Consider the following 15,875-nt stretch of genomic DNA (forward strand, 5'->3'; position numbering starts at 1 on the left):
GTTTATTTGTCTGGAGCCAACAGGCAGCCCCGCCCCCCCACGCCGAACCACCACCCTCCCAGCCCCTCTCCCCCACCCCAGCTCTTCAACAAACATTTCTTAAGTGGCTACTGTGAGCCAAGCATTGTACTAAGGTCTCAGCACACAAGTATGAATAAACCTAGACAGTCCCTAGTCTCAAGGATGTGATAATCTTATGGTGGAAGACCACACCCAAAAAGAAGCAGAAAATTTGGGAGGGGAGAAGGTATGGCCAGAGTGAGAAGTGAGTCTGAGAAGGCCTCAAAGGAGTGAAGCCAGGTCAGAAATGAAGAGATGTCTGAGATGAGCTTTCTTCCTTAAATGGAGGTTGGGAGTTCATAACCCTGCCTCAGGGTGGTGAATGACATATGTGAGAAGACTGGGAAGGAAAGAGGTGTGGAATAGTTTCTATTGGGAGTGATTTATTAGAAAATCAATTTGGGATCAATTATGAATCAATAAAAGGAGTGACTGCCCCCCATATTGAGAGATCATGCTATGAATGAATACTATGTAATGAAGAACAGTGACTCAAGACACCCTGGTGTAAAGGACAGGTTTGTAAAGTCTTGGCAATCTCCAAAAGTGGGAATGGATCAATAAATTTAGTACCTGTTCAGAAGATAATTTTAATAAAGATAAAGGATGTTAAAGGTGAAATATGTGTTCCAAATAAAGCATAAATCAGGTGTTTCAAAGAAATCATGGTAGCTATGTGGTGAAAGGGAAACTAGGCGGCATAGTGGATACAGTGCCAGGCCTAGAGTCAGGAAGACTTCTCTTCGTGAGTTCAAATCTGGCCTCAGACACTTATTAGCTATGTGACCCTTGGCAAATCACTTAATCCTGTTTGTCTCGGCTTTCTCACCTGTAAAAATAAGCTGGAGAATGAAATGACAAACCACTCAACTGTCTTTGCCAAGAAAAATCCAAATGTTGTCACAGAGAGTGAGGCATGACTGATATGATTCAACTACAAAAAAGAAGATATCAAAATGATGAAAAAGTGAAGACAACCTTATATACATGATGAATTGCTCCCAAACGATAGAAGTTCTGTAAAAGTGAATCATATCAGTATCAAGAAAATGGAAGAAAATTAAATGGAAAAGCATCCAAGACCAAGCACATTGGCCAAACATGCATTCTGCACCTAGCAGATTGAACAAATGGATGCTCTCTGCCAAGTATTAAGCTATCTTCAGATCTGGTTAAGATCTCCCACATAACATCTTTCGTCAGCCCTATTTCTAAACTCATTCTCTTGATTCTTGTTCTCCAGTGTTCTGGAGTTCTAAGGAATATGTTTAAATCTTTTTTTTTCTCATAGAGAACCTGGCAATGTATTTCCCATGAATCACTTCCAATCTCAACCCCACTTCATATAATACTACATTTTTGATAAGTGAAGGATGCCATCTTTCTCCACTATAATTACTCTTATTTCTATGTAAACATCAAAATTAATGAATATATATCATTAACAAATGAAAGCAATCAGTTGCCAAGACATAAGATATTTTCTTTCTGACATATCATACTCAGAGCCTCGTCAAGCCTTCAATATAATATTAGATATTCCTTCTTCAGGGGCAGCTAGGTGGTGCAGTGGAAGGAACACTGGACCTGGATGCAGGAATGATTTGATTTAAAGTCCAGCCTCAGATACTATCTAGCTGTGTGACCCTGGGCAAGTCACCTATCCCTGTTTTCCTCAGTTTTCTCATCTGTAAAAATGAGCTGGAGAAGGAAATGGTAAACCACTCCACTATCTTTGCCAAGGAAACCTCAGATTGGGTCACAAAGAGTTGTACATGACTGAAATGACTCTAATACAACTACAGACTTCTTCACTTGGATGGAAACAGCGTTATACCACTGAGTACAGTCCAGATTGTAATTCTTCTTTACATTTTCATGTAAATGAACTAGATTTTTTTTCTCTCTATAATCATACAATATTGCTGTTACTGTGCACAATATTCTTTTTCTGTTTCTGCTCATTTCACTTTGCATCAGATGTTCATGTCTTTCCAGGTTTTCCTGAAAGCATCCTGTTGATCATTTCTTATAGTATAGTAGTATTTCATCACAATCACACAGCACAACTTATATGTACCCACCTCCAACTTCAGTAAGCTGACCTTCATTTGCCAGCCTTGTTTCACTCAGGGCTGCTATTTGGATTTGATACCTACTGAGTTCTCCTGCAAGAAGAGCTATTTGTCCTTCAGTTCTACTGGATTTTGTGTTGTCTATAAGTGTGCGCATATTCCACGTGTCAATGGTGAGTGGAATTGTCTTTGCAGACATTTTTGTACATTTCTTTGTGGTCAACAATGGTGGGATTTCCTGCCTGCCGTGGCATTCAGGCCAGGTTTGGGGAAGTAGACAATTTTTAGGGCACCTTTTCTTCCCCTTCCTCACACCAGGAGATGAGCAGTGGAATCCTTAAAAGGCTCCTCAGACACCCGGGGGCTGCCGAATCCCACTGCTGCTTCCAGTGAGAAACGACTCCTATGGCCTGGGTCACCTATATGCAGGATTGTAACTATAGCTCCTATTGTATCCGCAACTGCTGCTTCATCACTTGCCTTTTGCCACAGGACTTTGAGATAGGTATAATGGTATGGGTGATGCCTTTTGATTCATTCGTAAATTGGATTTAAGTGAGGCAGAGTTGCATGAAGTTGTCAGCCTTACTCCCTCCTCCAGAGTCATCACAATCCAGTGGCAGGACAGAATCGAGATGAATTGGTGATGGCTCAAGATGCAGTGGATGACCTTGGTGTCTTTGATGTCTAACCAAGCTCTAAGTGCTCCACAGCGCCTGCTTCAACTGCCTTCATGACCGTTGGAACAAATTGTTCTCATCTGCCCATTCCACCAGGAGAAGTCTTCACATGCTTGGGGTAGACATCCCTCTAACTCACCTACGAGTTTGAGACTCCTTGGTTACCCTCAACCTGGTTTAGCCATCTGCCAAAATGGTTTACTGGGGTGTGGCCACCATGCATGCCACAGCTACTTGGAGCCACAGGTGAGAATTGAGTTCATGACAGCATGCTTGCCCGGGTTCTGGATAATGGACAATGCTCTTGTGCCTTCCCAGTAACTAATGGAGTGAAACAAGGCTGTGTGCTTTTCAGCATGATGCTTTCAGCCATGTTGTCAAATGCTTTCAATGAAGATGAACGCAGCCTCAAGGTCAGCTACCGCACTGATGGTAAATTCTTCAACTTGAAAAGGCTACAAGCCAAGACCAAAGTGGAGGGAATGTTGGTGCATGATTTTCTGTTTGCAGATGATTGTGCTCTCAATGCAGCCTCTGAAGCCGAGATGCAACAAAGGATGGCTCAGTTTCTTTGCTGCTTGTGCTAATTTGGGCCTAACAATTAACACCAAGAAAACACAGGTGCTCCATCAGCCACCACCATGCCACCCATATGTGGAACCATCAGTTACAGCAAATGGAGAAGTTTTGAATGCTGTGGATAAGTTCACTTACTTTGGCAGTGTACTCTCCAGAGGTGTACACATGGATAATGAGGTTGATGCGCACACTGCCAGAACTAGCTTAGTGTTTGGGAGGCTCCAAAGGAAAAGTGTAGGAGAGAAGGGGTATTAGACTGACTACCAAAGTGAAGGTCTACAGAGCCATCGTGCTGACCTCATTGTTGTATGCCTGTGAAACCTGGGCAGTCTACCAGCACCATGCCAGCAAATTGAATTGCTTCCATTTGAATTGTCCTAGGAAGATTCTGAAGCTCACCTGGCAGGATAAGATACCAGACACTGAGGTCCTTACTTAAACTAAACTGCCAAGCATTCAAACTGTGCTTCAGGGAGCATAACGCCGATGGCCTGGCCACATTGTTTGAATGCAAAACGTACGCTTGCCAAAAAGACTATTTTATGGAGAACTCACATAGGGCAAGTACTCACATGGTGGTCAGAAGAAGAGATACAAGGACACTCTCAAGAACTTTGGAATTGATTGTGTGGCATGGGAGATATTGGCACAGGACCACTCAGCATGACTCTCCCAAATCAGAGAAGGTGCTGTGCTCTATGAGCAAAGCAGAATTGAAACAGCTCAAAGGAAATGCAGGATGCGCAAGTTTGGGGTATCCACCCCAAATGTTCACATGGACTATTTGTGCCCAACCTGTGGTAGAGCATTCTGAGCTTGTAGTGGCCTGATCAGCCAGTCAGGCACATTGTATTTTGACTCAAGCATAGTGATATCATTTTGATCCTCTTCAAGAACGAAGGACAGCAACCAACCAACAGCACAACTTATTCAGCCATTCTCCAAATGATGGGCATCTCTTCAATTTCCAATTCTTTGCCACCACTAAAAGAGTTGCTATAAATATTTTTGTTCATATAGGTCCTTTTCATTTTTTTTCTCCCTTTTGGATATGGACCTAGTAGTAGTATTGCTTGATCAAAGGGTATGCATGGTTTTATAGCCCTTTGGGCATAGCTCCACACTACTCTCCAGAATGGTTACATCAGTTCACTACTCCACTGACAGTGTGTTACTGTTTTTTGTTACTGTTCTAATTTTCCCATAACCCCTCCGCTCTTTGTCGTTTTTCTTTTCTGTCATATTAGCCAATCTCATGGGTGTGGAATGGCACCTCAGTTGTTTTAATTTGCATTTCTCTGTAGTGATTGATAGCATTTTTATATGGCTATAGATAGCTTTTATTACTTTGTTTGAAAACTGCCTGATCATATCCTTTGACACTTTATCAATTGGGGAATGGCTCTTATTTTTTATAAATTTGACTCAGTTCTCTATATATTTGAGAAATGAGGCATTTATCAGATATACTTGTGTAATAGCAATTTAGATTTGAAGATCTTTCCCACCCATTAATAGGCCATGTGACCTGCTTACATCACAGGAAGGCTGAGTCACATGTGGTGGGAGGAGCTCGCTGAGAGGAAAAGGAAGTCATGTCACAGGAAATGCTGAGAGAGCAGTAGTAGCAGTTATGGCAGATAGAGCTGAGAGAAGGAGCAGACATGTGCCGTGCTGTCAGTTTGCTTGTTGGTGACAAGGCCCCAGAAGCAGGTGGGTGTTTGGGGGATGGTAAGCCTCCATTCTGTGATACTCTGTATCGAATTCTTTGCTGCTGTGATGGGTTGGGTGAAGGGCTTATGAGATTTGGTCCTCTGGTGTCTGAATAAATGGTTTACTTCTTCCACCTTCTATGCGGAGAGTCTCATATATTTCATGTTACAGAACCACATAGGCACTTTGACAATATCATCTATGTTGTGATTATTGTCTTGCTGCTACAACTTGCAGTGAAAAATCAGTCCCGCTATCTCTCTCCTTTCACTTTGTCCATCCTCAAAAGTGTTTTGCTTCTGACCACCACTTCTCCCATTCCCCTTTCATTTTCATCAGCTCCCTCCTTCTCTTATTCCCTTCCTTTTCTACTTTCCTGTAGGATAAAGTAAATTTCTATACCTAAATGTGTATTTTATCACCTCTTTCAGCTAATTCCAATAAGAGAAAGGTTCAAACTCTTTCTCCTGTCCCCCATATCTTCCACTCCACTGTAAAAGCTCTTTCATGTGCCTTTTTATGTGAGATAACTTACCCCATTCTACCATTCCCTCTTCCCTTCTACCAGTGCATTTCCCTTTCCCACACCTTAATTTTATTTGTTTAAGATATCCTCCTTTCGTATTCAACTTACATCCTTGCCCTCTTTATGTACTCCTTCTAAGTGTCCAAATAATGAGAAAGTTCTTAGGAGTTACCAGTATCATCTCCACATGGAGGAATGTCAACAATTTAACCTTATTGAATCCCTTATGACTTCTCTTTCCTGTTTACCTTTTTATTCTGTTCTTGAGTCTTGTACTTGAAAGCCAGATTTTCTATTTAGCTCTAGTATTTTTTGTCAGGAATGCTTATAAATCCTGTATTTCTTTGAATGCCCATTTTTCCACTGCAGGATTATACTCAGTTTTGCTGAGTAGGTGATTCTTGGTTGTTATCCTAGCTCCATTGGCCTACAGAATATCATATTTCACACCCTCTGATTCTTTAATGTAAAAACTGATAAATTTTGTGTTTCTCGACTGTGGCTCAACAACTTTTTAGTTGTTTCTCTCTGGCTACTTGCAATGTTTTCTCCTTGACCTGTGGGCTCTGGAATTTAGCTATAATATTCCAAGGAGTTTTCCTTTTGGCATCTCAGCAGTTATCAATGGGTTCTTTAAATTTTAATTTTATCATCTGGTTGTAGAATATCCACACAGTTTTCCTTGATAATTTCTTGAAAGATGATGTCTAACCTCTTTTTTTAAATCATGGTTTTCAGGTTGTCCAATAATTCTTAAATCATCTCTCCTCAATCTACTTTCCAATGAGATATTCACATTTTATTCTAGTTTTCCATTCTTTTGGTTTTTTTTGATTGTTTCTTGATATCTTATGGAGTCATAAGCTGCTTCTTGCACAGTTCTAAATTTTGAGGAATTATTTTCTTCAGAGAATTTTTGTACATCTTTTTTCCATGTGTCCAATGATGCTTTTTAAGGAGTTCTTTTTACAGAGTTCTTTCCAGTGGCAGCTAGGTGGTGCAGCTGTGGGCCAGGAGTCAGGAAGACTCATCTTCCTGAGTTCAAATTTGGCCTTACACATTTACTAGCTGTGTGATCCTGGGCACCAAACCCCATTTAGCCTCACTTCCTCATCTGTAAAATGAGCTGGAAAAAGAAATGACAAACCACTCCAGTATCTTTTCCAAGTAAACCCCAAATGGCATCACAGAGTCAGACATGACTGGGAAATGCCCAAACAAAAAAAACATCTCTTCAGTGAATTTTTTATATCCTTTCCTCTTTGGCCAATTCTGTTTAAGGAGTCCTTTTATTCAGTCCTTCCCTCAGTGGATCTTTGTGCCTTTTTTACCATTTGGCCTATTTTGTTTTTTAAGGTATTATTTTCTTCACTGTTTCTTTTGTGCCTCCTTTACCAAGCTGTTGACTCTTTTTTCATTATTTTCTTGCACCACTCTCATTTTTCCCCCAATTTTAATTCTCCCTCTCTTATTTGATTTTTCCAGTCCTTTCTGAGATCTTCCAGAAATTGTTTTTGGGGCCTGAGACCAATTCACGTTTTTCTTTGAGTCTTTGGATTTAGCAGTTTTGACTTTATTGTCTTCTTCTGAGTTTGTGTTTTGATCTTCCCTTTCACCATAGTAACTTTCTATGGTCAGCATCTTTATCATTATTGTTTGCTCATTTTCCTAGGCTATTTCTTGAGTTTTAACTTTATGTTAAAGTTAGACTCTGTTTCTATGGCAGAGGGGGAACTGTCCCAAGCTTCAGGTTTTTTTGCTCAGCTCTTTGTTGAACTAGTTCTGGGGTCAGAACTACTCTCCTGGCCTGTATTCTGATCTGTGAATGACTACAAGCCCTCTTTTTTGCCCTGGAACTGTGACCAAAGTTCCCATTCCCCTGGGGCTACAAGCCCTCATATACTAGTGATCATCCTCACCCTGGAACTATGACCCAGGACTGAAATCTGGAGCTAAGAATGGGCAGTGCATTAGAGTCCTGTACCCACTATCAGCAAAGGGACCCCTGTAATCTCCTGACCAGTTGTCAGACTCCTTTAGTATCTGTGGGCTGAGACTGCTGCTCCTGAATCAATCACCCCCGAGGCCTGCTCCTTTACTGGGGTACACCTGTGTTGGTATGGCCTTCTTTGGATTGTATTCCACTCTCACCCTATTGCAACAGACCTTTCCCACCAACCTCCTAAGTTGTCTTGTGTTAGAAAATTGCTTCACCCCATCCTTTTATAGGTTCTGCCACTCCAGAGTTCATTTTGAGGACTTTTTAAGTTGTTTGGAGTGGAATATGGGAGAGCTCAGGGGAGTCCCTGCCTTTTCTCCACCATCTTGGCTCTGCCTATCAATCATATGTTTTTGAAAAAGAAGTCATAATAATAAAAAAATGAAAAGAATTTTATACAAATGATAGAGTCAATCCCAAGTAACAGAACCTCTGATAAAGTGAATCTTATCCTTATGATATGTAGAGATTATTTAGATAGGAAAAAGACATTGTAAAGTTTAATGAAAACCAGAATTGGCATACCCTTTAGGTGGAACTTAAGACTATTTTTAAAACTGTAATTTGAATTTAACTGTTTTATTAATCATGGAATCAGTTCAGCAGATTCAGTGAAGTTCAGAAACGTTAACATAAAGAAAAATGTAAGTGAATAGTACAGGAGTTAGAATTTAAAGAATTCTACAACTTGGAACTTAAACTAAGTTTGCTATTTTACACAAAAGTAACAGCTTGGAGAATTAAGGATTGAGATTAGATCTCTAACTCCTCAAGTCTCATTTAATGTAATAAAAGCAGACACTTTGAATCAAGAAATTATCATGCTACAACTCAAAGGATGCTTCTAACGCTAGTCACTGTTGGCCAGTTGATGATAAGGCCGATAATCTGTTTTACTACCAAAGAGTTAGTGAAATTGATGTAACTTTCAAAAAAAACTGTCAAAAGAATTTGTATAAGCACACTAGTACATGGCAGTCAAAGGGGATGTTGTTTAATTTACTTTTAATTGTTTTAATTAGAGCCAGCATGATGTTTGCCATTTGTTGCATCCCAGCAATTACTGTGTCAGCATCACTTTTCAGTTTGTATGGTTGAGAAGCTTTGTAATACACATTTAAAACATTGAATTTTGAAAAAATTACAGTAGTATGAGTTAACCAAAAACAGTGGGCACTTGGGAGAAAAGGAGATTTAAATAGTATCATTAAGGCTTGATTATAAATCTGGATTTGATCTTGTCAAGAGTTCATTCGGAAATTGCATTATAATTGTGGTATATCAGAGGATTTAGTCAGTGTTTTTATTTGTTGTAATAGCAATTTAGATTTGAAGATCTTTCCTACCCATTAATAGGCCATGTGACCTGCTTACATCACAGAAAGCCTAAGTCACATGTGGTGGGAGGAGCTCATTGAGAGGAAAAGAAAACTGCATCACAGGAAATGCTGAGAGAGCAGTTATGGCAGTTATGACAGTTAGAGCTGAGGGAAAGAGAGCCAACCTGTGATAGCTGTACTGTAAGTTTTGATTCTTTTGTGGAAAGGCCCCAGCAGGGGCTGGAGAGGTTTTGGGAAGGTGAGGCTTTATGCTGTGATATTATGTATCGAATTCTTTGCTGCTCTGATGGATTGGACAATTGCCTAAGAAAGAATGTACCGTGGTCATTGTAGCCATTCCTAAATACACCATTGGAAATAGATAGATTTATTAGATGATAATAGATATATTCAGAGTCATAATGTGACTCTCAATTTACCTGAGGAGAAATATAGATTTGCAGTAAGGAAGATAGCAATTAATACAGTTTTAGTGGGACAAATAAAAATGGACCCAATCACTTTACCTGAACCTTCCAAAGTAATTACTTTGCAGCAGTATCATGTGCCAGGTGGGCAAGATAAAACTGCCAGTATTATAAAGGAATATGTTGAAGCAGGAGTGTTAGTCCCTACAACCACTCAATGGAATAATCCTGTATGGCCAGTCCAAAAGTTAGATGGAACATGGAGAATGACAGTGCATTATAAACAATTGAAAAAAGTGACTCCTCCCTTGTATGCTGCTGTTCCAGATACTTTTACCTTAATAGAAAGAATCCAGAAATGTGGTGGGACTTGGTACGCAGTTATTGATTTAGCCAATGCTTTTTTTTTACAATCCCGATAGACTCCAAGCAGTGGGACCACTTTGCTTTCACATGGCAGGGCCGACAGTATACTTTTACCCGATTGCCACAAGGATATCTGCATAGCCCAACTGTTCATCACAGGATTGTGGCTGAATATTTAGATGAATCAAAGTTACCTGGTTTACAGCTTAACCATTATATATTATGATACAGGGAGAAAATGTAAAAGAAGTGGAGAAGAGTTTGATACTTCTAATTGAGCATATGAAAAGTAAAGGATGGGAAATTAATCCTGCAAAGATTCAAGGCCAGCTCAAACTGTAAAGTTTTGGGGTATACAGTAGAATAGGGAACTGTGAAAAATTTTCCCGCAAGCTTGACAAATGATTCAAGATTTTCCCGTCCCCACCAATAAGAAAGAGGCCCAAAAGTTCACAGGACTGTTCGGATGTTAGAGACACTACATTTCACATTTAGGACAGATTTTGAAACCCTTATATAAAGTTACCAGGAAAAATAGAATTTGATTGGGGACTTGAACAGAGTAAAGCTTTTGAAGAAGCCAAAGATGCTATGCAGTTGGCTCTAGATGTATGGCCTATGCAAAGCTGCCCAGTGGAATTACAAGTGACTGTACAGGATGACTATGTGAATTGGAGTTCATGGCAGAAACAACAAAGCCAAAATGTACCCTTTGAATTTTAGTCAAGGAAACTACCTTCTTCTGGAATACAATATACACCTTTTGAAAAGCAGTTGTTAGCTGCATATTGGACTTTGGTAGAGACTAAACAGCTGACTCTGGGCCATGAGGTGATATTGAGGCCTGGAATCCTGATTATGAGCTAGGTAATGAGTACCCCAGCATCTCACAGAATTGGACATGCACAAGAGGCTAGCATAATTAAATGGAAATGGTATATTCAGAATAGATCAAAAACAGGCAAAAGTGGAGTTTCTGCTCTACATGTATCTCTAGCAAATACAGACACTGAGGGAAATGACAAATCCCTGAACCAGGGTAACAGTTGGTACAATCCTTGGTAAAATGGAATGATGGATATGATGGACTGACTGAAGAGCAGAAGAAACATGCATGGTTTACTGATGGGACAGCAAAATATTGGGGCTATAAAAGACATGGGAAAGCAGTAGCCTATAACCAATGTACTAAGAAAACTTTGGAAAGTACTGGGATAAGTAGAAGTAGTCAATATGCTGAACTTATGGCAGTATATCAAGCTATTAAAACAGAGAAAGGAGGACAGTGTCATATATTTACTGATTCATGGGCAGTAGCTAATGGGTTAGCTACATGGATGCCAATGTGCAAAAATCAAAATTGGAAAATTCATGGTAAACAAGTTTGGGGCAAAGAATTATGGGAACATATATAGGACATGTCTTTAGTTACTGATTTGTCAGTTTTTCATGTAGACGCTCACGTGGCCCTCACTACACCAGAACGTGAGTATAGTGCACATGCTGGTTGACGAGCAAAGGTTGCTACTGAACATACTATCCCTACTCTGACACCAGCTGGATGATCTGGTACTAGCAAAATGGGTCCACCAAACAATCGGCCATTTAGGGTCCAGGCGACACACTGGTGGGCACAAGATTAAGATATTAGTATCTCTCATTCATTGTTAAAGCAAGGAGCAGAGGAATGTTATGTATGTCAGTTGGAAAAGGAACGAAGGTATTCCTAGGGTAGTAACTGGAGAAATAGCAAGGGGAAAAGTTCCAGCCCAGATTTGGCAGATAGATTATATTGGACCACTATGTCAAGAGAAAGGATGCAAATTTATATGTACTTGGGTTGACACCTATTCAGGTGTACTAGTGGCTTGTCCTTATAAGAATGCAACCTAGAAAAGCACCTGTAAAATTCTAGATATTATAAGTCCATATTATGGAACCCCAATGCAGATTCAGAGCGACAATGGGTCACATTTCCAAAGCAATGAGATGAAGAGATACTGTGTATTAAACAATATAGAGTGGATATATCATAGTCCATATTATCCACAAGTATCTGAAGTGATAGAAAGAATGGATTGTTGAAAGAAAAGTTAAGAAAGTTAAATTCTAATAATTCACATCAACATTGTAAGGGTAATTTGCGCACTGCTTTACTAATTAGGAGGAAGTACACCTCTAGCCAGAATGATGACCCCAGATCTGCAAATTAGAAAACATCAAATACATAAGATCCAAAATATTGAATATTAGACTGTGAGGGAAGATATCCACCAGGAATACCTGGCTCAGCAGGCCTTTTGGTTGGATAGAAAAGAGATAACGGAAGCTGGAAGATGTTCCAAAGGCTGCTGAAATTATAGCAGATGGGAAAGATAAAACTGTAACAGTTGTTTATTCAGGAGAAAATTATTATGAAAATGTATCCTTGACTCATGCATTCTACTGTCAATGAAGTTAATGATTGTTTCCTTGGTTTTTTTTTGGCTTTTATCTGTTAAATTTGTTTGTGAGATTTGTTTCCTGCAGGCTTAGTACCTTCCACCTGCAGATGCCTGATGGGTTAAACTAGATGTCACACTCTTATGTGTTTAGATGTCACCTTTGGACCTGTCCATAACTGTGATGTGTCATCCCTGGACCTGACAACTGTGATGTGTCATCCCTGGACCTGGCATTGACTGAGTCCCGGATGCCAGCTAAAGAACGGACTTCTGAAATAGGACTCTCTACCTCTTGGAGCAGGGACAGCTCCACATCCAATTTTAGCAGGAAGAAGCTATGGATGACAAGACCTTTGCCTCTTACCCCAAGATTTTGAGCCCCATTCATTCAAGGTGGGAATGATGACATTGTTTTATATGCTTATCTTGTGTGATCCCTGTTATATTGTTGTGTAAAATTCTGTTGAAACCAGTTATCCCAAAACTCCCATTGCCCTATGTAATGGGTAAGAAAGATCTTGGGGCCGAAAATAATAGCAATTTAGATTTGAAGATCTTTCTCACCCATTAATAGGCCATGTGACCTGCTTACATCACAGGAAGCATAAGTCACATGTGGTGGGAGGAGCTTGCTGAGAGGAAAAGGAAATTGCGTCGCAAGAAATGCTCAGGGAACAGTTAAGTTTAGTATCTTATGACAGTTAGAGCTGAGGGAAAGAGAGCCAACCTGTGATAGCTGTACTGTAAGTTTTGATTGTTTTGTGGGAAGGCCCCAACAAGGGGCAGAGAGGTTTTGGAATGGCGAGGCTCCATGCTGTGATATTACATATCTAATTCTTTGCTGCTGTGATGGATTGGGCAAATGGCTTGTGGGATATGGTTCTGTCATGTCCGAATAAACGGTTTATTCTTCCACCTTCTACGTGGAGAGTCTGGTATATTTTGCGATGCAGAACCACATAGGCATTTTGACAATCATCATCTATATTGTGATTATTGCCTTGCTGATACATATGTAAAGAGGATATAAATAATGGCACCCACCTCCCAGGACTGTTGGAGAAATTAAATGATTCTGAATTTCTTAGCATAGTGAGCAACATGTAAATGTTGAATATTATTATTGGTTTTGGATGAAATACCGTATCAAAGATAATAACAGGAATGATTTTCTGTGAATGATAAGTTAAGATTTTATCTAACACAACAGATGGAATTTGATGTAAGAAGAACTTGAGAAGTTTGGCATTGTGTCTAAAACAACAACAAACACGATTTCCTTAGACTTCTACCTTTTCCTGTGTTGTGGAATTTGGAAGAATATTAGACATATGATTAGGAATGTGAATTCTCTTTTAATTGGGAGAATATACCCTTAAATACATATTGAATTTTTCTAAAATATTGTAAAGTGCTATGAGGTAGGCCACTTCCCTTTTGAGACATTAAAATAAATGGGATATCAGTATTTGAAAATATTGTGATAATGAAGTGCTTTTTGCCTTAAATCCTTAACATTTAGTAAGAGGTTTGAGGACCCTACCCCCCCCCACCCAACCAGAGTTGTGATATGATTTTGTAACTGTGCTTGGGTAAATTTACTTTAAAATGGAAAAAAGTAAGGTCATTTGGCTAAAGTAAGTTTACTATCTTATGAATTGAATTGCTACAAGATAACAGGATTGTTCCAAAATGATTGTTCAGTGCATTATATTTTTCTCTACACTAGTCTTCTAAAGGGAAAGAGTTCAGTCTTACTATTCATAAGTGCCCTGTGGCTTAAGCAATAACTGAGAAATCAAAACCTAAACATTCTAGAATTCTAGAGAAAGCTGCCTCTGAGATTCTCAGAATAACCTTTAACAACTAGAGAGAAAGCCTGGCATGTGGTAAATGCTATATAAATGAACTACTGTTACTTCCTTGATTGACTGTAGTTACTCCATACTCACTAACTCTGTTCTGAGTTTTAGATGTCATTGGATGTGATTAATAAAAGGCCAGAGGGTATAAGAAAGATGATTTTTCCTGCAACGTGATCTTAAAATACATTCCATTGAATTATTTTCTGACTAGTAATATGTTTCATGCTTTAAATACATGATGTTGGGTATGCCGTACTTTTCTCTTGTATTATAAAATCTTTAAAAAGAGAGAGAGAAACTTACAAGCGTTGGAAAGTGACAAAACCCGGACAAGGCAGGTCATTTGCCTTATAGTTAGGCTGGATACTTCCTGAGGTAAGTGGAGTGTACCTTGAGATCATTGCTAACCTTAGGAGTGTGGGCACACTGGGGGTGTAACAGGGCATTTTTAGGGTATGATAACTATTAAATCTGGTATTCTATTAGATGAGGACCTACATCTATCATCCTGCTGTCAAAGTGAGATTGCTTAGAAATCTTGTTCTTCAGCTAGTATATGTGGATTTCTGCATCTGCTAGAAAAAGGAACTTCAGGGGCCTAAAGTAAGGAAGAACTTACCCATTAAACTGGAAAAATGAACTTGACCTTTAGAAAAATTATTATAGTATTTAGCTTAATGCAGTGACTATTTATTCCTACAAAGGTATGTGGATAGTTGAAATTATTCACTGATAAGTAATAATTACTCATCAAACCTTCTTAATCTATTATTTTCTTCAGATGGAAATGGAAAATAATGAGATGGAAGACAATCAGACTCCTAGCACATTGGGCAAACATGTTCTTCATGTAGCAGGTTGGGAAAAAGTAGAAGACGTCTCCCAAATATCAAGATATTTTCAGATCTGGCCAACTTCTCCCATATGTCCTTCATCAGTCAGCCTTTAAACTCATTCTCTTCACTTGTTCGCCCAAGTTTTGAGGACTCTAGGGGACTATTTAGATAATTTATGTCTCTTTAGGAAACTGACAATAGCTTTTTCGTGAATTAGCTCAAACTCCAAACCAAGTTAATAAAATATTACTTTTTTAATCAATAAAGAAACCCTCCTTTCTCCATCAGTTACTCTTATTTCTAGGTGATTAAATATTATAATTAAGGAATATGTGCTATTGACAGATGAAAACAATCATAAAGCAAAGGCATAAGATGTTTTGGCCATGAGACATCCTACTCAGAGCCACTTCAAGCCCTCAGTATAACAACAAGTATGGGGGGGCGGGGCGGAGCCAAGATGGCAGCATGAAGATAGGGACTCACTTGAGCTCTTCCCCAAATCCCTCCAAACACCCATAAAAATGACTCTAAACAAATCCTAGAGCTACAGAACCCATGAAATGACAGAGTGAAACAAGTTTCCAGCCCAAGACAGCCTGGATGGTCACTCGGAAGGGTCTGTTGCACCATGCTGGGAGTGGAATGCAGCCCAGCATGGGCCATGCTGGAAGAGACCAGGCAGGATTCGCCGAGACAAAGCAGGCCTCAGGGCCCTCAGTCACTGAGCTGTGGCAATTTCCAGACTTCCCAAGCCACAAACCCGAAAGAGAACTTAGGTCAGTGGGAAAACTATTGGATCTGGGTGAGAGAAGCACATAGTCTGGCCCCAGCCCTAGGGTGGCAGAGGTGGGTGTAGCAGCGGTGGCAGCTGCAGCAGTGGTTGCTGCCTCTGGAGCTCCAGGCCTATAGACGGTGGGGGGAATCAAGCAGCTGATCAGAGCAGGAGGGCATAAATCTTTTTTCTGGCGCTGAGGCAGAGTTC

At 39.8% G+C, this 15,875-nt stretch overlaps 1 long non-coding RNA gene across 1 annotated transcript; it reads left to right on the forward strand.

The window, feature by feature from the left end:
• The first annotated feature begins 4,950 nt into the window (after nt 1–4,950).
• LOC118839114 lies at nt 4,951–15,313 on the forward strand. Its single transcript, XR_005009612.1, has 3 exons — nt 4,951–5,107; nt 12,341–12,582; nt 14,836–15,313. It is a non-coding gene; the product is annotated as an uncharacterized LOC118839114 (long non-coding RNA).
• The last annotated feature ends 562 nt before the right edge of the window (nt 15,314–15,875 follow it).

Source organism: Trichosurus vulpecula, chromosome 2 (genome assembly GCF_011100635.1).
Source record: "Trichosurus vulpecula isolate mTriVul1 chromosome 2, mTriVul1.pri, whole genome shotgun sequence".
NCBI classification, from domain to species: Eukaryota; Metazoa; Chordata; class Mammalia; order Diprotodontia; family Phalangeridae; genus Trichosurus; species Trichosurus vulpecula.